The sequence below is a fragment of the Magnolia sinica genome, chromosome 11 (genome assembly GCF_029962835.1).
Source record: "Magnolia sinica isolate HGM2019 chromosome 11, MsV1, whole genome shotgun sequence".
Classification (NCBI taxonomy): domain Eukaryota; kingdom Viridiplantae; phylum Streptophyta; class Magnoliopsida; order Magnoliales; family Magnoliaceae; genus Magnolia; species Magnolia sinica.
The window spans coordinates 16,990,514-17,012,936 of record NC_080583.1 but is presented as its reverse complement, the minus strand read 5'-3'; the positions used below and the strand labels follow the sequence as shown (position 1 = coordinate 17,012,936).

The window sequence follows — 22,423 nt, the reverse complement described above, 5'->3', positions numbered from 1 at the left end:
TAGGTTTAGGTTAGGTTAAGGTTTAGGTTTAGGTTTAGGTTATAAGATATAGGTTTAGGGAATTGAGAATAGGTTTAGGTCTAGGTTTAGGAAATTAGGTTTGGATTCGGGATCGGGTTTATGTTTGGGTTTTCAAGTTTAGGTATAGGTTTAGGTTAGGGAGTTGAGATAAGGATTAGGTGTACGTTTAGGTTTAGGAAATTGAGAATACATTTAGGTTTTAGTTTAAGTTTAGGTTTTAGGTTTTAGGTTAAGGTTTTGGTTTAAGTTTAGGTTTAGGTTTTAGTTTAGGTTTAAGTTATATGTTAAGGTTTTAGGTCATAGATTTTAGTTTAGGTTAAGGTCGTAGGTATAGCTTATGGTTTAGGTTATAAGCTATAGGTTTAGGGAATTAAGAATAGGTTAAGGTTTAGGTTTAGGAAATCGGGTTCGGGTTCGTGATTGGGTTTATGTTTGGGTTTTCAAATTTAGGTTTAGGTTGGGGAGTTGAGATTAGGATTAGGTGTAGGTTTAGTTTTAAGGATTTGAGAGTACATTTAGGTTTTAGGGTTAGGTTTAGGTTTTAGATTATAGGTTAAGGTTTAGGTTTAGGTTAAGTTTAAGGTCGTGGTTTAGGTTTAGTTTTAGGTTTGGGTTATAGGTTAAGGTTTTATGTCATAGGTTTTGGTCTAGGTTAAGGTTATAGGTATAGGTTAAGGTTTAGGTTTAGGTTAAGGTTTAGGTTTAAGTTATAAGCTATAGGTTTAGGGAATTGATAATAGTTTAAGGTTTAGGTTTAAGTAATCAGGTTCGGGTTCAGGATCGGGTTTATGTTTGGGTTTCAAGTTTAGGCTTTGGGTGTGGTTAGGGAGTTGAGATTAGGATTAGGTGTAGGTTTATGTTTAGGGATTTGAGAATACATTTAGGTTTTAGGTTTAGGTTTAGGTTTTAGGTTTTAAGTTAAGGTTATAGGTTTAGGTTAAGGTTTAGGTTTAGGTTTAGGTTTAGCTTTAGGTTAAGGTTGAGGTTTAAGTTATTGGTAAAGATTTTAGGTCATAGGTTTTGGTTTAGGTTAAAGTTCTAGGTATAGGTTAAGGTTTAGGTTTAGGTTTAGGTTATAGGTTAAGGTTTTAGGTCATAGGCTTTGGTTTAGGTTAAGGTTATAGGTATAGGTTAAGGTTTAGGTTTAGGTTTAAGGTTTTAGGTCATAGGTTTTGGTTTGGTTTAAGGTTATAGGTATAGGTTAAGGTTTAGGTTTAAGTTTAGGTTTGGGTTATAGGTTAAGGTTTTAGGTCATAGGTTTTGGTTTAGGTTAAGGTTATCGGTATAGGTTAAGGTTTTGGTTTAGTTTATTGGTTAAGGTTTTAGGTCATAGGTTTTGGTTTAGGTTAAGGTTATAGGTATAGGTTAAGGCTTAGGATTAGGTTTAGGTTTAGGTTATAAGCTATAGATTTCAAAAATTGAGAATAGGTTAAGGTTTAGCTTTAGGAAATCGGGGTCAGGTTCAGGATCAGGTTTAGGTTTGGGTTTTCACGTTTAGGTTTAGGTTTAGGTTAGAGAGTTGAGATTAGGATTAGATGTAGGTTTAGGTTTAGGGAATCGACAATACATTTAGGTTTTAGGTTTAGGTTTAGGTTTTAGGTTAAGGTTATCGATTTAGGTTAAGGTTTAGGTTTAGGTTTATGTTAAGGTTTAGATTTAGGTTATAAGTTAAGGTTTTAGGTCATAGGTTTTCGTTGATGTTAAGGTTATATGTTTAGGTTTAGGTTTAGGTTAAGGTTTAGGTTTAAGTTTAGGTTATAAGGTATAGGTTTAGGGAATTGAGAATAGGTTGAGGTTTAGGTTTAGGAAATCAGGTTGGGGTTCGGGATCGGATTTATGTTTGGGTTTTCAAGTTTAAGTATAGGTTTAGGTTAGAGAGATGAAATTAGGATTAGGTGTAGGTTTCGGTTTATGAAATTGGGAATACTTTTAGGTTTTAGTTTTAGGTTTAGGCTTTAGGTTTTAGGTTATGGTTTAGGTTTAGGTTTAGGTTTAGGCTTAGGTTTTAGGTCGTAGGTTTTGGTTTAGGTTAAGGTTATATGTATAGGTTAAGGTTTTGGATTAAGTTTAGGTTTAGATTAAGGTTTAGGTTTAGCTTATATGTTATAGGTTTAGGGAATTAAGAATAGGTTAAGGTTTTGCTTTAGGAAATCGGGTTCGGGTTTGGGATCAGGTTTATGCTTGGGTTTTCAAGTTTTGGTTTAGGTTTAGGTTGGGGAGTTGAGATTAGGATTAGGTGTAGGTTTACGTTTAAGGATTTGAGAGTACATTTAGGTTTTAGGTTAAGGTTTAGGTTTTAGGTTATAGATTAAGATTTAGGTTTAGGTTTAGGTTAAGGTTAAGGTTAAGGTTCAGGTTTAGGTTTAGGTTTAGGTTAGAGGTTAAGGTTTTAGGTCATAGGTTTTGGTTTATGTTAAGTTTATAGGTATAGGTTAAGGTTTAGGTTAAGGTTATGGTTTAGGTTTAGGTTATAAGCTATTGGTTTAGGGAATTGAGAATAGTTTAAGGTTTAGGTTTAAGAAATCAGGTTCGGGTTCGGGATCGGTTTTATGTTTGGGTTTTCAAGTTTAAGTTTAGGTTTAGGTTAGGGAGTTGAGATTATAATTAGGTGTAGGTTTATGTTTAGGGATTTGAGAATACATTTATGTTTTAGGTTTAGGTTTAGGTTTTTGGTTTTAAGTTTAGGTTATAGGTTTAGGTTTAGGTTTAGGTTTAAGTTTAGGTTAAGGTTGAGGTTTAGGTTATAGGTTAAAGTTTTAGGTCATAGGTTTTGGTTTAGGTTAAGTTTATAGGTATAGGTTAAGGTTTAGGTTAAGGTTATGGTTTAGGTTTAGGTTATAAGCTATTGGTTTAGGTAATTGAGAATAGTTTAAGGTTTAGGTTTAAGAAATCAGGTTCGGGTTCGGGATCGGTTTTATGTTTGGGTTTTTAAGTTTAGGTTTAGGTTTAGGTTAGGGAGTTGAGATTATGATTAGGTGTAGGTTTATGTTTAGTGATTTGAGAATAAATTTAGGTTTTAGGTTTAGGTTTAGGTTTTTTATTTTAAGTTAAGGTTATAGGTTTAGGTTTAGGTTTAGGTTTAAGTTTAGGTTAAGGTTGAGGTTTAGGTTATAGGTTAAAGTTTTAGGTCATTGGTTTTGGTTTAGGTTAAGGTTATAGGTTAAGGTTAAGGTTTAGGTTTAGGTTTAGCTTTAGGTTTTCGGTTTAGGTTTAAGGTCGTAGGCTTTGGTTTAGGTTAAGGTTATAGGTATAGGTTAAGGTTTAGGTTTAGGTTTAGGTTTAGGTTATAGGTTAAGGTTTTAGGTCATTGGTTTTGGTTTAGGTTATGGTTATAGGTATAGGTTAAGGTTTAGGTCTAGGTTTAGGTTTAGGTTTTAGGCTAAGGTTTTAGGTCATAGGTTTTGGCTTAGGTTAAGGTTATAAGTATAGGTTAAGGTTTAGGTTTAGGTTTAGGTTATGGTTTTGGTTTAGGTTATAAGCTATAGGTTTAGGGAATTGAGAATAGGTTAAGGTTTAGGTTTAGGAAATCGGGTTCGGGTTCGGGATCGGGTTTAGGGTTGGGTTTTCAAGTTTAGAATTAGATGTAGGTTTAGGTTTAGGGATTTAAGAATACATTTAGGTTTTAGGTTTAGGCTTAGGTTTTATGTTTTAGGTTAAGGTTATAGATTTAGGTTAAGGTTTAGGTTTAGGTTTAGGGTATAGGTTAAGGTTATAGGTCATCGGTTTTGGTTTTGGTTAAGGTTATAGGTTTAGGTTTAGGTTCAGGTTAAGGTTTACGTTTAGGTTTAGGTTATAAGATATCGGTTTAGGGAATTGAGAATAGGTTAAGGTTTTGGTTTTTGAAAACAGGTTTAGGTTCGAGATCGGGTTTACGTTTGGGTTTTCAAGTTTGGTTTAGGTTTAGGTTACAGAGTTGAGATTAGGATTAGGTGTAGGTTTATGTTTAGGGATTTGAGATTACATTTAGGTTTTAGGTTTAGGTTTAGGTTTTAGGTTTTATGTTTAGGTTATAGTTTTAAGTTAAGGTTTAGGTTTAGGTTTAGGTATAGGTTTAGGTTAAGATTGAGGTTGAGGTTTAGGTTATAGGTTAAGGTTTTAGGTCTTAGGTTTTAGTTTATGTTAAGGTTAAAGGTATAGTTTAAGGTTTAGGTTTAGGTTTAGGTTTAGGTTAAGGTTTAGGTTTAGGTTATAAGCTATTGGTTTAAGGAATTGAGAATAGGTTAAGATTTAGGTTTAGGAAATCAGGTTCGGGTTTGGGATCGGGTTTATGTTTGGGTTCTCAAGTTTAATTTTTGGTTTCGGTTAGAGAGTTGAGATTAGGATTAGATGTAGGTTTGGGTTTAAGGATTTGAGAATACATTTAGGTTTTGGCTTTGGTTTATGATTTTGGTTTTAGGTTAAGGTTATAGGTTTGGGTTTAGGTTATAGGTTAAGGTTTTGGGGCATAGGTTTTGGTTTAGGTTAAGGTTGTAGGTATAGGTTAAGGTTTAGGTTTAGGTTTAGGTTTAGATTATAGGTTAAGGTTTTTGGTAGAGGTTAAGGTTTAGGTTTAGGTTATAGGTTAAGGTTTTTGGTCATAGGTTTTGTTTTAGGTTAAGGTTATAAGTATAGGTTAAGGTTTAGGTTTAGGTTAAGGTTTAGGTTTAGGTTATAAGCTATAGGTTTAGGGAATTGACAATAGGTTAAGGTATAGGTTTAGGAAATCGAGTTCGGGTTCGGGATCGGGTTTAGGTTTGGGTTTTCATGTTTAGTTTTAGGTTTAGGTTAGAGAGTTAAGATTAGGATTAGATGTAGGTTTTGGTTTAAGGATTTGAGAATACATTTAGGTTTTAGGTTTAGGTTTAGGTTTTAGGTTTTAAGTTAACGTTATAGATTTACGTTAAGGTTTAGGTTTAGGTTTCGGTTAAGGTTGAGGTTTAGGTTACAAGTTAAAGTTTTAGGTCATAGGTTATGGTTTAGGTTAAGGTTATTGGTTTAGGTTTAGGTTTAGGTTAAGGTTTAGGTTTAGGTTTAGGGTATAAGATATAGGTTTAGGGAATTGAGAATAGGTTAAGGTTTAGGTTTAGGAAATCGGGTTTGGGTTCGGGCTCGGGTTTATGTTTGGGTTTTCAAGTTTAGGTTTAGATTTACGTTAGGGAGTTGAGATTAGGATTAGGTGTAGGTTTATGTTTAGGGATTTAAGAATTCATTTAGGTTTTATGTTTAGGTTTAGGTTTTAGGTTTTATGTTAAGGTTATTGGTTTAGGTTTTGGTTTAGGTTAAGGTTGAGGTTTAGGTTATAAGTTAAGGTTTTAGGTCAAAGGTTTTGGTTTAGGTTAAGGTTATAGGTATAGGTTAATGTTTAGGTTTAGGTTTATGTTTAGGTTGTAGGTTTAGGTTTTAAGTCATAGGTTTTGGTTTAGGTTAAGGTTATAGGTATAGGTTAAGGTTTAGGTTTATGTTATAGGTTAATGTTTTAGGTCATAGGTTTTGGTTTAGGTTAAGGTTATATGTATTGGTTACGGTTTAGGTTTAGGTTTAGGTTTAGGTTAAGGTTTACGTTATATGCTACAGGTTTAGGGAATTGAGAATAGGTTAAGGTTTAGGTTTAGGAAATCAGGTTCGGGTTCGGGATCGGGTTTAGGTTTTTGTTTTCAAGTTTAGATTTAGGTTTAGGTTAGAGAGTTGAGATTAGTATTAGATGTAGGTTTAGGTTTGGGGATATGCGAATACATTTAGGTTTTAGGTTTAGGTTTAGGTTTTAGGTTTTAGGTTAAGGTCATAGATTTAGGTTAAGGTTTAGGTTTATGTTTAGGGTATAGGTTAAGGTTATAGGTCATAAGTTTTCTTTTAGGTTAAGGTTATAGGTTTAGATTTAGTTTAAACTTTATGTTATAAGATATAGGTTTAGGGAATTGAGAATAGGTAAAGGTTTAGGTTTAGGAAATCGGTTTCGGGTTCGGGATCCGGTTTATGTTTGGGTTTTCATGTTTAGGTTTAGGTTTAGGTTAAGGAGTTGAGACTAGGATTAGGTGAAGGTTTATGTTTAGGGATTTGAGAATACATTTAGGTTTTAGGCTTAGGTTTAGGTTTTATGTTTTATGTTAAGGTTATAGGTTTTGGTTTACGTTAAGGTTATAGGTTTAGGTTTAGGTCAAGGTTAAGGTTTAGGTTTAGGTTTAGGTTATAAGATATTGGTTTAGGGAATTGAGAATAGGTTAAGGTTTAGGTTTAGGAAATCGGGTTTGGGTTCGGGGTCGGGTTTATGTTTGGATTTTCAAGTTTAGGTATAGGTTTAGGTTAGGGAGTTGAGATTAGGATTGGGTGTAGGTTTAGGTTTAGGGATTTGAGAATATATTTAGGTTTTAGGTTTAGGTTTAGGTTTTAGGTTTTGGTTATAGGTTTAGGTTAAGGTTTAGGTTTAGGTTTAGGATTAGGTTATAGGTTAAGGTCTTAGGTCATAGGTTTTGGTTTAGGTTAAGGTTATAAGTATAGGTTAAGGTTTAGGTTTAGGTTTAGTTGTAGGTTAAGGTTTAGGTTTAAGTTATAAGCTATAGGTTTAGGGAATTGAGAATAAGTTAAGGTTTAGGTTTAGGAAATTGGGTTCATGTTCGGGATCGAGTTTATGTTTGGGTTTTCAAGTTTAGGTTTAGGTTTAGGTTAGGGAGTTGAGATTAGGATTAGGTGTAGGTTTAGGTTTAGGGATTTGAGAATGTATTTAGGTTTGAGGTTTAGGTTAATGTTTAAGTCTAGGTTTAGGTTATAAGATATAGGTTTAGGAAATTGAGGATAGGTTATGCTTTAGGTTTAGGAAAACAGGTTCAGGCTCGGGATCGGGTTTATGTTTGGGTTTTCAAGTTTAGGTATAGGTTTAGGTTTGGGAGGTGAGATTAGGATTAGGTGTAGGTTTAGTGTGAGACCCGACCCGAGTTCGCAGGTGTGCATATGTGTGTGTGAGTATGCATTCCGTCCATCTTGATTCCGCGATCCTACCGGTCAAATCCTAGCGACCCGTAACCCTTAGATAGTGTTTGCGGTCATCCGTGAGCCCAGTCGTGAAGACCCGACTCAGATCGAGTTAAGACCTATGTCATTGTGACCGCATCATTGCCGCGGTTCCAACAATGCCTCTTGTGTGTCCATCCGATGTGTGGATCATAAGTTATGTTCATCTCATTTGTAGCCTTTGAGCATGATCATGTGGCCCACCTAATGTGGAGGGCACATTTTTCAAGGTGGCCACCCTCTTTTGTGCAATTTCAAACACACACTACCCATACACTACCTAAACCCCCAAATCCTACACCACCCACCACCCACACACTACCCATCCCTACTCTAGCCTAGCATTATAGTTTATATCACCATAGGCTATGATGATTTTTCTCTTATCTAGGAGAGAGAGTGATGATTACTTTTCCTCTCTCTCTTTTCTAGCAATTTCCATACTCTCCCTCTCATTTTCTCTCTACTCTCTTCTCTCTTTCTTTCTCTCTTAGAAAAAAATCCAGCCCCATTTTCCCTCTTCTCCAGCCCCTCTCATCTAACCTTCAATAATCCATCTCACCCATTGAAACATGTCCCTTGGAGCGTAAAGAGAAGATTGATGTAACTTTGGAGTGGGATCCATTAAGGTGGGTGATTATAATTGATTATCTTCTTTTCTACCCTTTGATCTTATTTTTCTTTTTAGATGGATCATATGGGACCCACCAATCCATGGTGGGGATCCCATTTGATCCCATGGATGTGGCCCTTTGGCCCGTCCTATATGCATGTCATGATCCATGATGGGGCCATTCTCCATGGACCCCATCATGATGTATTTAATGATCCACTCCATCTTAAGGTCATCTAGACCCTAAGGATCATATTGGGATGACATCCCAACCATCTATAACAATTATAGATCATGCATGTAGTGATTTTATGTTGCATGTACAATCAATGTAGTTGTATGGGTATGATTCACTCTTAGGAGGGCCCACTAGTGGCGGGGCCCTACCCCCATGGCCAGATTGATCTCTTTCCTTCTTCTCTTTTCTCTGATGTATGGATGATAATGTGTGTGTGGTCCATTTATAGTGGGCCTTGGATGTCCCAAAATAAATAAAAATAAAAATCCAGCAAGGTGGGATGCTCTTACCACCTAACTCCATAATCATTGGACACCTTAATCAATGCATGCAAGTGTCCTAGTCCTAGTATGTGATCTGGACTTATATGGGGCCCACTGAGGAAGGCCACACACCCTTTTTATGGCTAAGATTATTGAGATATAGGCTGATGTGTCCAGCCATGTATTGCTGTCCAAAAACCTAAACTGTTGCATGGACTGTCATGTTCAATCTTTGGCATGGATTTTTGGATCATGATTGTCATTATTTTCTTTATAATTATGGGGTATAATGAGAAGGTATAATGAGAGGGTATAATTATGTGATGGTTCATACCTCAGAGAGAATAATTTATACCTTTGGTTCCTTAAATGTTGGGCTTGATAAATGCACTTTTGAGGCCCACCACAGTTGAATTTAATTGGGTCCATGAATGCAGCTGGTTGTTGAACCCTTTAGGCCCAATTGGGCTAGAACTTTCCAGATAGGCCCATTGAACTCTTAGGCCATTTTTACCATACTATTGTGTTGGGTTAGTGGGCCAGATTACACAAGTAGATGGGCCCTTGGTTGCCCACCAAATCAACTTTAATACTTGGGCCGGGTTGTAAGCCCAACTTACTTGATTAAGAGTATGACATTTGCCCATGTGGTTTGAGCAATGGGCTGCCCACTAGGCCACCACAATATATGGGATTAGTGGCCTTTATGTTGGGCCCTAACCTTTCCCCTATGGGCCTATAGAGGTATATATGGGTTGGGTTATGTGTGTTTCCCTTGGACCCATGTTGTAGATAGGCCTTGGGCCGCCTTTCTGAAGCCCAACATGAGTATTTCTGATATGATTATGGCTGCCCGTTTCTTATTTCTGATGTTGCGTGGGCCTTGGGCCTTGATCCATGATCAATTAGAGATGGGCTAACTCCTGGGGACCAATTGTGGTTGGATGTCCACATTGGTGGCCCTAAGGTAGGCTCATGGGCTTCTATAGGTGGTTAAAGGCCCACCATAGACCCTTGCTAGGCCTGTTTTATCTATTTAGGCCTATACCATTAGTCTCGTGGTCCTTAGTCTAGGTCCTTAGTCTCGTGGGCTACCCCGGGTATATGGGCCCCCACTAGAGGTTGCATTCCTTATGAAGAATTGGTTAAGTACCTAGACCCTTCATAGTTAGGTAGAGAGTTCATCTTCACCTCATCGGCACCCCTATTCATCTTCATGGGCCACTCCTATACACATCATGTGTATGCTTGGTTGAGGTATGATTGGCCATGGCTGTGTTATTATGTAAGACATATTGCTATCTTCCCAAGAGATGGATGCTTGGAATTGATGCATGGGTGATTGTGTGATTCATGCATCTGACATTGCATAGCTTGTGGATATCCGCCCTTACTTCATCAGCGCCTTGCCTCCACAGGGTTATTCGTGGATGGCTGTATGTGTGGACACCGAAAATATTAGTTGAGCATACCGGGTGCATAGGATGCCCATGGGTGAAATTCTCAAAACTTTCATGGTACCAAGGATCTGCTCCAACGCCGTGACCGGGTGGAATACATGAGCGCACGAGGGCCTTATACCATTAGGCTGCGACTCCCACTGTCATGTAGTCGGTTGGATAGGAGTGTGGCCTTACCTGCATGGTGTGAGGAGGCATTGCTAGGCTGAGTCTGACCAGCTCGTAAATGGGTCCGCTACCTTCAGGCCTTGTTGGTGATTGGTTGTCCATAGGTGGGTAGTGAGGTCTCTTACACTCGTTTGACTGTGCGGGGTCTGCAGAGCGGAAGTCATTCAGCAGTGTAATGGACCCCGGTGATTTTCTTATGATTGAAAATGTACTTGACTTATGGTTTGGATATGAGCACTGACATTACTTGCATCGCATTAGCATTGGCTGTACAAGCCCCCTTTCATACATTGCCTTGGTATGGTACCCATTACTTATTACATCGCATTCATGGTAAGCCTTGGTAAGACTAGTGATATGTTCATTGATCATGCTTCTCTCCTTATACCTCCAACTATTCTTCTGTGCACCATTGTCACACACTTACACCACCCTCTAAGCTTCTATAAGCTTATGCAGGATTGATGCGTACAGGAGACTCTAGGTAGGCGCCGTAGCAGCAGAGCGTGGAGTAGAGTTGAGTAGTGAGGACTCCAGTGTTGTTGATTTCTCTCTCTTTTCCTTTTATTCTCATGTATGTCCTTTTGGACCTTTTGGATGATTGTAAAAGTTTAAATTTTTAGTGGATTTTATGATATGTGCCTTTGTTTTTCTCAGATGTACTTGCTGTGATCTTGGGTACGCTCGCATTGGAAGTGATTATACTATTATGAAAATCCTCCTTGTAGGATCCGAGGATCGAAACCTACCTTAGGAGCTGAGAATGGGGTACTACGGAGGCTGTTGCGGCCAGAACCGGCCATCGGGTTCCTTGTGAGTTCGGTTACCGAGTCTGGGGTGTGATAGGAGTTGGTATCAGAGCATAGTAAGTAATTCTAGAATGACTAAGGATAACATCACATGTCTGCTAAGAGCATGGGACAAGTAGCGTCTCGAGATCCTTCCTTTCGCTCCGTATTGAGCCTGTAATTGTCTTGATTCCTTGCATCATCATTATTTTGTAAACGATGCCGTGTGGACATGGCTCCCGTGGTCGTGGCACCCGTGGTCGTGGTGCCCGTGGACGAGGCGCCCGAGTTATCCCTTCTACTCGAGCACATCCTGCTCCCGTTGTTGAGGATCTGATTCCTTAGGTCCCGATCCGGCCTGTTCCTCCAGCTGAGCCCGTAGCGCCCATACCTCTAGTTGCTCCGATTCCCCCACCTATTCCCCCTACTCAGCCTGCTGTTCTAGTTACTGAGGCTCCTGCTCCTCCGGCTGCACCCGTGCCTCCGCCTGAGGCGAGTGCCGCCCCTGCCATTCTGACAGTACCTATAGGAGCCGAGCATTTTCAGCAGTTGATGCAGCTTGTTGCCACCACATTGCAGACCCGTCAGCCAGCTACCGTTGAGGTTTCTGGGCAGTCTGACTTACCACAAGCTAGTGCGATAGCTCGAGAGTTCCAACAGCATGATCCCCCGAGGTTCAGTGGTGACCCTGACCCTTCTGCCACCGAGGCTTGACGCACTGAGGTTAAGAGGATTTTTGACACTATTCAGTGTCCTACGAGTCAGAGAGTATACCTTGCGACCTATCTTCTTCAGGGTGAGGCCCGTCATTGGTGGTCATCTGTATCTAGGATAGTCGGACCTCAGTTTGTTTGGTCATGGGAGGAGTTCGTAGTCCATTTCGACTAGAAGTTCTTCCTTGAGCATGTTCAGATCCAGCAGGCGATCGAGTTTGAGACCCTAGTGCAGGGTGATATGACCGTATCTCAGTATGAGGCCCGTTTCTTGGCCTTGTCTAGATTTGCTCCTCATCTCACCAGCGATGAGAAGATGAGGGCTCGTCGTTTTGTGGCTGGTTTGCGTCCTGCCCTTCGCAGTCGTGTGGTAGGGCATTGTTTGGAGACGTTTGACCAGGTCATTCATCGGGCACTGGTTTATGAGGAGGACTGGGCTATGACTCAGAGGTCGAGAGAGCAGAGTTCCGGTGGAGATCGGAAAGGAGGGCACAAGCCGGCAGTTCCAAGCAGCACCATCAGCAGAGATGGAGGAGCAGGTCAGGATTTCAGTAGCCTACGATTCAAATAGTAGCTTTATCATCATCGTCAGCACCATCCTCTGGCCCCTTTTCTGGTGTATTCTTCGGCTGTGGACAGGCCGGGCATCGGAGGCGTGAGTGCCCTCTCCCCATTCAGCAGCAGAGGCCACCGCAGTTGCCTCCTCCTCGTCCTCCTCAGCAGCAGCAGAGAGCTCAACTTCCACCTGTCGTTCCTAGGGCTCCTCAGCAGCAGAGGCAACCAGGCAGACCTCCTCAGCAGCGACAACAGCAGCAGAGCCAGCAGCAACTGCAGCACCAGCAGAGGGGATATCCGCATGTCTGGTCCCTGGGTACAGTATGTATCGCAGCCTAGCAGGCACAAACTCAGGACCCTCAGTCTTCCGGGTTGCTTTCCTTACCAGCTCAAGGCCGCTTCTATTCTGCACAGCAGGCGTCAGGCCAGGACCCGCAGTCATCGACCGGTGGAGTAGTCGAGGGTATTCTTCTTATTTCTTCCTGCATTGCTCATGTTTTATTTGATTCTGGTGCCTCCCATTCTTTTGTGGTCGAGCAGTTTTGCTGATTAACCGGTATTCCATCGGAGTCCATGTCTGAGGCTTTAACTGTTTTGACTCCTATGGGGAAGTCTATGATGTTGACCCGTCGCTGTCCTTCTTGCCCGGTGTTAATGGGCGAGATGTTCCTTCTCGCCGATCTGTTCATGATGCCGATGTCAGGTTTTGATGTGATTCTGGGTATGGACTGGCTTGCAGAGTATGGTGCCATCTTAGACAGTGCCGCGCGGACGGTTACGTTTCACATTCCAGGCTTGCCAGTGTTCCAGTTCGTTGCTGAGCCCAGAGGAGAGCCGTTATCTAGTTTCTTGGCTTTAGTTATTGAGGATTCTATGGTAGAGAATATTGAGCTGCTGCCAGTTGTTTGTGAGTAATCGGATGTGTTTCAGGAGATCCCGGGTTTGCCTCCACGTCGGCAAGTGGAGTTCCAGATTGATTTGGTGCCCGGTATTGCGCCTATCTCGAAGGCCCCCTACCGGATGGCACTGTTGGAGTTGAGGGAACTACAGGAGCAGTTGGATGAGCTTCGTGAGTTAGGTTTCATTCTTCCCAGTAGTTCACCTTGGGGAGCCCCGGTATTGTTTGTGAAGAAGAAGGATGGTTCATTGCGACTCTGTGTAGATTATCGTGAGCTCAATAGAGTCACCATCAAGAACTGATACCCGCTTTTCCGTATTGATGACTTGTTCGATCAGTTGCAGGGTGCATAGTATTTTTCCAACATAGACTTGCATTCTAGTTACCATCAGATTTGGGTCCAAGAGGAGGACATTCTGAAGATAGCTTTTCGGACACGTTATGGTCACTTCGAGTTCTTGGTCATGTCATTTGGACTGACCAACGCGCCCGCTATATTCATGTAGCTAATGAATGAGGTTTTTTAGCCGTTCCTTGATCAGTTCGTGATGGTGTTCATTGATGATATTCTTGTATATTCGAGGACTCGAGAGGACCATACTGAGCACCTGCGGATTGTGCTTGAGACCCTCCGTGCCCACCAGCTGTATGCAAAGCTGGAGAAGTGTGAGTTTTGGCAGGAGGAGATGAAGTTTCTTGGTCATGTGGTGACGAGGGAGGGTCTCGCTATGGACCCCTCGAAGGTTGATGCAGTGCGTCGGTGGGGCTAGCCCACGAATGCGTCCGAGATTCGCAGTTTCCTTAGTCTAGTGGGATATTACCGACGGTTTATCGAGAGTTTCTCCCGTATTACAACACCGCTGACCCGGTTGACGCGAAAGGGTGTCGAAATCGTCTGGAGTGATGCTTGCGAGAAGGCATTTACAGAGTTGAAGGACCGCCTCACGTCCGCTCTTGTTCTCACTATTCCTGATGGGAGTGAGGGTTTTGTTGTTTCTACTGATGCCTCCAGAGTTGGCTTGGGTGCTGTACTGATGCAACATGGGAAGCCAGTGACGTATGCCTCGCGCCAGCTCAAGGTCCATGAGCTGAACTACCCCACTCATGATTTGGAGCTCACAGCAGTCGTCTTCGCACTGAAGGTGTGGAGGCATTATCTATATGGGGCCAGGTTCGAGCTCTTCTCGGATCATAAGAGCTTGAAGTATCTATTTTCGCAGTCCGAGTTGAACCTGCGACAGAGGCGATGGATGGAGTTGCTGAAAGACTATGATTTGACCTTCAGTACCACTCGGGAAAGGCAAACGTGGTGGCGGACGCACTCAGCTGCCAGCCATGAGGCCTAGTGGCATAGATGATGGTGCGTGAGCGGTAGATGCTTGAGGATGTATCAGAGTTTGACTTTGAGTTCGGTCTGCAGTCTTCTATTGTTCAGCATTTGAGCTTGTCGATTCAACCCTCCTTAGTGGCCAGGGTGATCGAGGCTCAGCAGACAGATGAGTCACTTCAGGAGTACCGAGCAGAGGCCGCATCCGTGGAGCAGTCAGACTGGCAGATTGGTTCCGATGGTGGATTATGCTTCAGAGGCCGATTGTGTCCCGGACATTCCAGAGTTGCATCGGGATCTGATGACCAAGACACACCGATCGAGACTTACTATCCACCCGGGCTCCACGAAGATGTATCGTGATATGAGGAGGCAGTACTTCTGGCAGGGGATGAAGTGCCAGATTACGAGTTTTGTGGTCGAGTGTGACACATGCCAGCGTGTTAAGGCCGATCATCAGAGACTCCCCGGTTCTTTGCAGCCGTTGAGCGTTCTAGAGTGGAAGTGGGAGCATGTATCGATGGACTTCATCGCAGGTTTGCCAAGGACTCAGCGCGGTCACGATACCATCTAGGTTATCGTCGATAGTCTGACAAAGTCGGCACATTTCATTCCAGTACGTGCTTCCTGGTCTATGGATCAGTTAGCGAGGATATTCATTGAGGAGATAGTAAGACTGCACGGCATCCCAGTTTCGATCGTTTCAGATCGAGACTCTAAATTTACGACTCAGTTTTGGAGGAGTTTTCAGCAGGCATTGGGGGTCACTTTGCATCTCAACACCCCATATCATCCGCAGACAGATGGGCAGACCGAAAGGGTCAACCAGATCCTTGAGGATATGCTCAGGGCTTGTGTGATCGACTTTGCGGGCAGTTGGGATGATCATATGCACCTCGCCGAGTTCGCGTACAACAATAGCTATCAGGTAACTATCGGCATGGCTCCTTTTGAGGCACTTTATGGCAGACCATATAGATCTCCTAGTTGTTGGACCGAGGTTGGAGAGTATCGTCTCTTAGGTCCCGAGCTTGTGCTGCAGACGTCAGAGGTTATTGATGTTATCGGGCAGAGGATGTGCACAGCCCAGAGCCTGCAGAAGAGTTTTGCTGATCGTCGGCGTCGACCCCTCAAGTTTGCAGCCGGGGACATGGTGTATCTCAAGGTCTCGCCTATGAAAGGCGTGGTTAGCTTTGGTGTGAAGGGCAAGCTTGCCCCGAGATTCATCGGACCTTTTGAGATTACCAAGCGCGTGGGCGCTGTGGCCTATAGGCTTGCCTTACCTCCTGAGTTGTCTACAATCCACGACGTGTTTCATGTTTCTATGTTGCGGAGATGTGGGTCGGACACTATTCCTGTGATTGATTGGCAGCCACTTGAGGTCCGTGAGGATGCTTCTTATATTGAGCAGCCAATTCGTATCCTTGATCGGAAGGAGCAGGTCCTCAGGACCAAGGTCATTCCCTTAATGAAGGTGCAATGGGGTCATCATTCAGAGGCCGAGGCGTCTTGGGAACGCGAGGCCGAGATTAGAGAACGTTATCCCCATTTGTTTGATGATTGATTTATATATGATTGTTTGTATTGCCTTCCTTATATGATGATTGCTATATGATGGTGGTGTTTTGTCTTAGATTGTTCAATTTTGAGGATAAAATTTCTTGTTTGGTGGGGAGGGTTGTGAGACCTGACCCGAGTTCGTAGGTGTGCATATGTGTGTGTGAGTATGCATTCCGTCCATCTTGATTCTGCGATCCTACCGGACGAATCTCGGTGACCCATAACCCTTGGATAGTGTTTGCGGTCATCCGTGAGCCCAGTCGTGAAGACCCGACTCGGATCGAGTTGAGACCTATGCCATTGTGACCGCATCATCACCGCGGTTCCAACGATGCGTCTTGTGTGTCCATCCGATGTGTGGATCATAAGTTATGTGCTTCTCATTTGTAGCCTTTGAGCATGATCATGTGGCCCACCTAGTGTGGAGGGCACATTTTTCAAGGTGGCCACCCTCTTTTGTGCAATTTCCAACACACACTACCCATACACTACCTAAACCCCCAAATCCTACACCACCCACCACCCACACACTACCCATCCCTACTCTAGCCTAGCAACATAGTTTATATCACCATAGGTTATGATGATTTTTCTCTTATCTAGGAGAGAAAGTGATGATTACTTTTCCTCTCTCTCTTTTCTAGCAATTTCCATACTCTCCCTCTCATTTTCTCTCTACTCTCTTCTCTCTTTCTTTCTCTCTTAGAAAAAAATCCAGCCCCATTTTTCCTCTTCTCTAGCCCCTCTCATCTAACCTTCAATAATCCATCTCACCCATTGAAACATGTCCCTTGGAGCGTAAAGAGAAGATTGATGTAACTTTGGAGTGGGATCCATTAAGGTGGGTGATTATAATTGATGATCTTCTTTTCTACCCTTTGATCTTATTTTTCTTTTTAGATGGATCATATGGGACCCACCAATCCATGGTGGGGATCCCATTTGATCCCATGGATGTGGCCCTTTGGCCCGTCCTATATGCATGTCATGATCCATGATGGGGCCATTCTCCATGGACCCTATCATGATGTATTTAATGATCCACTCCATCTTAAGGTCATCTAGACCCTAAGGATCATATTAGGATGGCATCCCAACCATCCATAGCAATTATAGATCATGCATGTAGTGATTTTATGTTGCATGTACAATCAATGTAGTTGTATGGGTATGATTCACTCTTAGGAGGGCCCACTAGTGGCGGGGCCCTACCCCCATGGCCGGATTGCTCTCTTTCCTTCTTCTCTTTTCTCTGATGTATGGATGATAATGTGTGTGTGGCCCATTTATAGTGGGCCTTGGATGTCCCAAAATAAATAAAAATAAAAATCCAGCAAGGTGGGATGCTCTTACCACCTAACTCCATGATCATTGGACACCTTAATCAATGCATGCAAGTGTCCTAGTCCTAGTATGTGATCTGGACTTATATGGGGCCCACTGAGGAAGGCCACACACCCTTTTTATGGCTAAGATTATTGAGATATAGGCTGATGTGTCCAGCCATGTATTGCTGTCCAAAAACCTGAACTGTTGCATGGACTGTCATGTTCAATCTTTGGCATGGATTTTTGGATCATGATTGTCATTATTTTCTTTATAATTATGGGGTATAATGAGAAGGTGTGGACCCCACCGTGAGGTGTGATGGTTCATACCTCAGAGAGAATAATTTATACCTTTGGTTCCTTAAATGTTGGGCTTGATAAATGCACTTTTGAGGCCCACCACAGTTGAATTTAATTGGGTCCATGAATGCAGCTGGTTGTTGAACCCTTTAGGCCCAATTGGGCTAGAACTTTCCAGATAGGCCCATTGAACTCTTAGGCCACTTTTACCATACTATTGTGTTGGGTTAGTGGGCTAGATTACACAAGTAAATGGGCCCTTGGTTGCCAACCAAATCAACTTTAATACTTGGGCCGGGTTGTAAGCCCAACTTACTTGATTAAGAGCATGACATTTGCCCATGTGGTTTGAGCAATGGGCTGCCCACTAGGCCACCACAATATATGGGATTAGTGGCCTTTATGTTGGGCCCTAACCTTTCCCCTATGGGCCTATAGCGGTATATATGGGTTGGGTTATGTGTGTTTCCCTTGGACCCATGTTGTAGATAGGCCTTGAGCCGCCTTTCTGAAGCCCAACATGAGTATTTCTGATATGATTATGGCTGCTCGTTTCTTATTTCTGATGTTGCGTGGGCCTTGGGCCTTGATCCATGATCAATTAGAGATGGGCTAACTCTTGGTGACCAATTGTGGTTAGATGTCCACATTGGTGGCCCTAAGGTAGGCTCATGGGCTTCTATAGGTGGTTAAAGGCCCATCATAGACCCTTGCTAGGCCTATTTCATCTATTTAGGCCTATACCATTAGTCTCGTGGTCCTTAGTCTAAGTCCTTAGTCTCGTGGGCTACCCCAGGTATATAGGCCCCCACTAGAGGTTGTATTCCTTATGAAGAATTGGTTAAGTACCTAGACCCTTCATAGTTAGGTAGAGAGTTCATCTTCAACTCATCAGCACCCCTATTCATCTTTATGGGCCACTCCCACACGCATCATATGCATGCTTGGTTGAGGTATGATTGGCCATGGCTGTGTTATTATGTACGACATGTTGCTATCTCCCCAAGAGATGGATGCCTGGAATTGATGCATGGGTGATTGTGTGATTCATGCATCTGGCATTGCATAGCTTGTGGATATCCGCCCTTACTTCATCAGCGCCTTGCCTCCACAGGGTTATTCGTGGATGGCCGTATGTGTAGACACCGAAAATATTAGTTGAGCATACCAGGTGCATAGGATGCCCATGGGTGAAATTCTCAAAACTTTCATGGTACCAAGGATCTACTCCAACGTCGTGACCGGGTGGAATACATGAGCGCACGAGGGCCTTATACCGTTAGGCCGCGACTCCCACTGTCATGTAGTCGATTGGATAGGAGTGTGGCCTTACCTGCCTGGTGTGAGGAGGCATTGCTGGGCTAAGTCTGACCAGCTCGTAAATGGGTCCGCTAACTTCAGGCCTTATTGGTGATTTGTTGTCCACAGGCGGGTAGTGAGGTCTCTTATGCTCGTTTGACTGTGCGGGGTCTGCAGAGCGGCAGTCATTCAGCAGTGTAATGGACCCCGGTGATTTCCTTATGATTGAAAATGTACTTGACTTATGGTTTGGATATGCGCACAGACATTACTTGCATCGCATTAGCATTGGCTGTACAAGCCCCCTTTCATACATTGCCTTGGTATGGCACCCATTACTTATTGCATCGCATTCATGGTAAGCCTTAGTAAGACTAGTGATATGTTCATTAATCATGCTTCTCTCCATATATCTCCCACTATTCTTCTGTGCACCATTGTCACACACTTACACCACCCTCTAAGCTTCTATAAGCTTATGCACGATTGATGCGTGCAGGAGACTCTAGGTAGGCGCCGTAGCAGCAGAGCGTGGAGTAGAGTTGAGCAGTGAGGACTCCAGTGTTGCTGATTTCTCTCTCTTTTCCTTTTATTCTCATGTATGTCCTTTTGGACCTTTTGGATGATTGTAAAAGTTTAAATTTTTAGTGGATTTTGTGATGTGTGCCTTTGTTATTCTCAGATGTACTTGCTATGATCTTGGGTATGCTCGCATTGGAAGTGATTATACTGTTATGAAAATCCTCCTTGTAGGATCCAAGGATCAGAACCTACCACAGGAGCCGAGAATGGGGTACTACGGAGGCTGTTGCGGCCAGAACCGGCCATCGGGTTCCTTGTGAGTCCGGTTATCGAGTCTGGGGCGTGACATTTAGATTTAGGAAATTGAGAATTCATTTAGGTTTTAGGTTTAGGTTTAGGTTTTAGGTTTCAGGTTAAGGTTTAGGTTTAGGTTTAGGTTTAGGTTTAGGTTTTAGGTCATAGGTTTTGGTTTAGGTTAATGTTATCGGTATAGGTTAAGGTTTAGGTTTAGATTTAGGTTTAGGTTATAAGCTATAGGTTTAGGGAATTGAGAATAGGTTAAGGTTTAGGTTTAGGAAATCGGGTTTGGGTTCGGGATCGGGTTAATGTTTGGGTTTTCAAGTTTAGTTTTAGGTTTAGGTTGGGGAGTTGAGATTAGGATTTGGTGTAGGTTTAGGTTTAAGGATTTGAGAGTATATTTAGGTTTTAGGTTTAGCTTTAGGTTTTAGGTTATAGGTTAAGGTTTAGGCTTAGGTTAAGGTTAAGGTCGAGGTTTAGGTTTAGGTTATAGGTTAAGGTTTTAGGTCATAGGTTTTGGTTTAGGTTAAGGTTATAGGTATAGGTTAAGGTTTAGGTTTAGGTTATAAGCTATAGGTTTAGGGAATTGGGAAAATGTTAAGATTTAGGTTTAAGAAATCAGGTTCGAGCTCAGGATCGGGTTTATGTTTGGGTTTTCAAGTTTAGGGTTAGGTTTAGGTTAGGGAGTTGAAATTAGGATTTGGTGTAGGTTTTTGTTTTGGGATTTGAGAATACATTTAGGTTTTAGGTTTTAGGTTTAGGTTATAGGCTTAGGTTAAGGGTTAGGTTTAGGTTTAGGTTTATGTTTAGGTTATGGTTGAGGTTTAGGTTATAGGTTAAGGTTTTAGGCCATAAGTTTTGGTTTAAGTTAAGGTTATAGGTATAGGTTAAGGTTTAGGTTTAGGTTTAGGTTCAGGTTAAGGTTTAGGATTAGGTTTAGGTTAGGGAGTTGAGATTAGGATTAGGTGTAGGTTTTTGTTTAGGGATTTGAGAGTACATTTAGGTTTAAGGTTTAGACTTAGGTTTTAGGTTTTATGTTAAGGTTATCAGTTTAGGTTAAGGGTTAGGTTTAGGTTTAGGTTTAGGTTTAGGTTATGGTTGAGGTTTAGGTTATAGGTTAAGGTTTTAGGTCATAGGTTTTGGTTTAGGTTAAGGTTATAGGTATAGGTTAAGGTTTAGGTTTAGGTTTAGGTTTAGGTTATAGGTTAAGGTTTTAGGTCATATGCTTTGGTTTAGGTTATGGTTGTAGGTATAGGTTAAGGTTTAGGCTTAGGTTTCGGTTTAGTTTATAGGTTAAGGTTTTAGGTCGTAGGTTTTGGTTTAGGTTAAGGTTATAGGTATAGGTTAAGGTTTGGGTTTAGGTTTAGGTTTGGGTTATAGGTTAAGGTTTTAGGTCATTGGTTTTGGTTTAGGTTAAGGTTATAGGTATAGGTTACAGTTTAGGTTTAGGTTTAGGTTAAGGTTAAGGTTTATGTTATAAGTTATAAGTTTAGAGAATAGAGAATAGGTTAAGGTTTACGTTTAGGAAATCGGGTTCGAGTTCAGGATCGGGTTTGGGTTTTGCTTTTCAACTTTCGGTTTAGGTATTGGTTTGAGAGTTGAGATTTGGATTAGATGTAGGTTTAGGTTTAGGGTTTTGAGAGTACATTTTGGTTTTAGGTTTAGGTTTAGGTTTTAGGTTTTAGTTTAAGGTTATAGATTTAGGTTAAGGTTTAGCTATAGGTTTTGGGTATAGGTTAAGGTTGTAGGTCATAGGTATTGGTTTAGGTTAAGGTTATATCTTTAGGTTTAAGTTTAGGTTTAGGTTATAAGATATAGGTTTAGGGAATTGAGTATAGGTTAAGGTTTAGGTTTAGGAAATCGGGTTCAGGTTCGGGATCGGGTTTATGTATGGGGTTTCAAGTTTAGGTTTAGGTTTTGGTTAGGGAGTTGAGATTAGGATTAGGTGTAGGGTTTTGTTTAGGGATTTGAGAATATGTTTAGGTTTTAGGTTTAGGTTTAGGATTTAGGTTTTATGTTAAGGTTATAGGTTTAGGTTAAGGTTTAGGTTTAGGTTTAGGTTAAGATTAAGGTTGAGGTTTAGGTTATAGGTTAAGGTTTTAGGTCATAGGTTTTGGTTTAGGTTAAGGTTATAGGTCTAGGTTAAGGTTTAGTTTTAGGTTTAGGTTTAGGTTAAGGTTTAGGTTTAGGTTATAACCTATAGGTTTAGGGAATTGAGAATAGGTTAAGGTTTAGGTTTAGGAAATCGGCTTCGGGTTCGGGATCGGGTTTATGTTTGGGTTTTCAAGTTTAGGTTTAGGATTAGGTTAGAGAGTTGAGATTAGGATTAGATGTTGGTTTAGGTTTAAGGATTTGAGAATACATTTTAGTTTTAGGTTTCGGTTTTCATTTTTGGTTTTAGGTTAAGGTTATAGGTTTAGGTTTAGATTAAGGTTTAGGTTTAGGTTTAGGTTTAAGTTTAGGTTAAGTTTGAGGTTTAGGTCATAGGTTAAGGTTTTAGGGCATAGGTTTTGGTTTAGGTTAAGGTTATAGCTATTGGTTAAGGTTTGGGTTTTGGTTTAGGATTAGATTATAGGTTAAGGTTTTTGGTATGGGTTAAGGTTTAGGTTTAGGTTTAGGTTAAGGTTTAGGTTATTGGTTAAGGTATTGGGTCATAGGTTTTGGTTTAAGTTAAGGTTAAGGTTATAGCTTAAGGTTTAGGTTTAGGTTTAGGTTAAGGTTTAGGTTTAGGTTATAAGTTATATGTTTAGGGAATTGAGAATAGGTTGAGGTTTAGGTTTAGGAAATCGAGTTCGGGTTTTGGAGCGGGTTTAGGTTTGGGTTTTCAAGTTTAGCTTTAGGTTTAGGTTAGAGAGTTGAGATTAGGATTAGATGTAGGTTTAGGTTTAAGGATTTGAGAATACATTTAGGTTTTAGGTTTAGGTTTAGGTTTTAGGTTAAGGTTAAGGTTAAGGTTATAGATTTAGGTTATGGTTTAGGTTCAGGTTTAGGTTAAGGTTGAGGTTTAGGTTATAGGTTAATTTTTTTTGTCATAGGCTTTGGTTTAGGTTAAGGTTACACTTTTAGGTTAAGGTTTAGGTTTAGGTTTA

The 22,423-nt window shown here is 41.5% G+C and overlaps 1 long non-coding RNA gene across 2 annotated transcripts in view; it reads left to right on the top strand.

Annotated features, from left to right (window-relative positions):
• Positions 1 to 22,423, top strand: part of LOC131218277 (uncharacterized) — a 64,993-nt gene that overhangs the window by 1,763 nt on the left and 40,807 nt on the right. The window contains exons 2-4 of one of the 2 annotated variants that reach the window (XR_009157601.1): positions 3,393 to 3,419; positions 5,367 to 5,448; positions 19,834 to 19,874. This is a non-coding gene — a long non-coding RNA (uncharacterized LOC131218277). Of the gene's footprint in view, positions 1 to 3,392; positions 3,420 to 5,366; positions 5,449 to 19,833; positions 19,875 to 22,423 lie in introns of those variants that run through there. The other variant, XR_009157600.1, reaches the window with a different exon arrangement.